We start from the raw sequence: 2,500 nt of genomic DNA, 5'->3' as shown, positions 1-2,500 counted from the left end.
TAACTGATAAACCTTATCGGTTATAACCGATATTCGTTAACTGGAGACACAAATATAGGCGATAACCGATAACCGATAGCCGATATAAATCCACAATTCCGATACTAGCTAGCGATAAGTCAGATAGGCGAAAACGATACTATATTGATATTTCAAATAAAAAAACATAGATGAATTCAAACTCTCATTATCTGTATTTTAGAAAACTTATAAAACCTGAAAACCACACGTTGACACGTACATATGGACGGTAATACTAGAAATGCCTGAACCGGTGTTGTGTTATTTGGCGTCCCCACCGTCAAAAGCTGGCGCTTTTGTTTACAAACACTGGTCTCTCGTGAATTGCGCATGCTCAGACCAGCAAGCGTAGACCTGTACAGTCTCACAAAGCTTTTTAACCGTAATTATGAGTTGCTAGAAGGCTGAATCAGCAGAGCTGGGACTACCGATTGACATTTGGGATCGGTACTACCGGCGGTAGATTACTGCTACCGATACCGATCATTCGGTATTTTGAAGAAACTACCGAATACCGCTACCGATCGCATGATTGGCAGTCAATCGGTATCGGTAGATTGAAAAAGCGAGCGCGGGACTTTTTTGTTAAGACTTAAGAGAAGACGACCCCGGCAAAATGAAACGGACAAGTTTCAACACGTTCGAGCGCATCTATGAGAAGCAGTTAGCAGGAAATTCCAGGTATTACTTTGACGTCATCACGCTTAGCCAATCACCGGCCGTTCTGGGCGTTCTCAGCCAATCAGAGGCAGCCACGACCTAGCAGATTCTCGCTCCCGCCAAAAGTTTTGGCAGGGCCCTCTGTTTGGCCTGCCGACGCGAGTAGCCTACACCTACGCTCTAGCTCCTACGCTCTCGACAACGTGCTCAGCCTCATCGCCTAGTGTTTTAAGTGGCAGTGTTTTTAAGTCCACCCGCCGCAACAGCAACATAATCGTTTTGTGCTTTTAACTTTTCAAGTGATTTTCCTTTTTTCTTTATTTACATTAAAAAGTTTTGATCAAGTCAGTGAACTATTTAATCATATTGTTGCAGACAGAGGTTGGGATAGGCTGTGTGTTGAGTGAGTGTTTTGTATGTGGCGCGGCGGGGCCCGTGTGTAGGAGTGTGTGAACCCTGTAAGAGGGACGCGGCAGAGTGAGGCTAGTCACGTAAGCCAGTGTCACGTGTGAGGCAGCGTGGGGGAGAGGTGAGGTGTGGAGGCAGCGTCTCCTTCCCCCTGTGGACTTGAGGACGTGTCCTGGGCAGAGGAGCCATGGGGTGAGGCTCTGTTGGGTTAGGCTCAAATTGATGACACAAACTTAATCGTACTTGTAAACTCATTGCTTACTGACTACTTCTATGGCTGTTGTCTTGTATGGCTGTTCTATGGAAGTTGTCAGGGAGTTGGTCGACATCGTCAGTCCAACCCCTACGCGGGAGGCAGCTGCTGATCAGGGTGGCAATCAGTACTTCTGCTATGATGACCTCTATGGGCCTTCTACTTCCACCACCCCAGCCAACAAATCTACGCTGGAGGAGGCCATCAAGCTGGAGGTCATCAACTGGGCCAGGACCAGGGACCACGTCGTCAGGAAGGAGCAGTTTCCTGCCGGCCACCGCGACGCCTGGGTGAAGTTGTTTGTCAAATACAACACCTCCCTGCCCAGTTCCGCTGCCGCTGAGAGGTTGTTCAGCACCGCCAGCAACATCCGCCGCCCCAAGAGGTCCTCCCTGACTGCCAACAACTTTGAGCAGTTGGTGATGTTGAAGGGCAACAGCGAGCAGTTCAAGACATTCCTCAAGGAGGACCTCAAGAAGGGCGCCGACACCGACCTGGAGTAGGAGGCTCAAGACTGCTTCAGTTGTAATTTTTTTTTGTGTTGGGAAGAAATTTATTTTGTGAAAGTTAATAAATAATGCTGTATTGTCTAGTTTGTTTAAATTTAACTTTTTCAGTTTGATGTTTATTTTTGAGGAGAAATTCATTTATTAAATAAGTTATGTATTTTGAACTTAAAAGGTATTAAAGACTCTAATTTACTTCTATTCTTAAGTTAACCGAAATAAGAGAGAAATAACTTAAAAAGTGTGTTATGGGCCTTTAAAGCATTTTTATTATATAATTATAGTTTTTTAATCTACCGATACCGAATCTATACCGATCGGTAGATTTCTGAAAAATCTACCGATCTACCGATACCGATTGGACGCGGCTCGCTACCGACTACCGATACCGGTGGTAGATTTTTTCTTCAGAATCCCAGCTCTGTGAATCAGACATCCAATACCACTACCACCATCCTCGCTGTTTCTAAAACGACACTCTGTACGAGTTGTATTTATATGTACAGAGTGTCGTTGAGTGTCGAAGATGGTGGTAGTGTATGTCTGATTCAGCCTTCAACAACTCTTAATGTATTACAAAGCTTTGTGAGAGTGTACAGGGCTACGCTTACTGGTCTGAACATGCGCAGTTCACGAGAGACCAGTGTTTGTA

The 2,500-nt window shown here is 45.3% G+C and overlaps 1 pseudogene; it reads left to right on the top strand.

Moving 5' to 3' along the window:
* Positions 1 to 2,500, top strand: part of LOC126997785 (putative glucosylceramidase 4) — a 20,806-nt pseudogene that overhangs the window by 1,149 nt on the left and 17,157 nt on the right.

Source organism: Eriocheir sinensis, chromosome 13, assembly GCF_024679095.1.
Source record: "Eriocheir sinensis breed Jianghai 21 chromosome 13, ASM2467909v1, whole genome shotgun sequence".
In the NCBI taxonomy this organism is placed as follows: Eukaryota; Metazoa; Arthropoda; class Malacostraca; order Decapoda; family Varunidae; genus Eriocheir; species Eriocheir sinensis.
The sequence above is the reverse complement of the archived record's forward strand: the minus strand, read 5'-3'. Positions and strand labels throughout refer to the sequence as shown.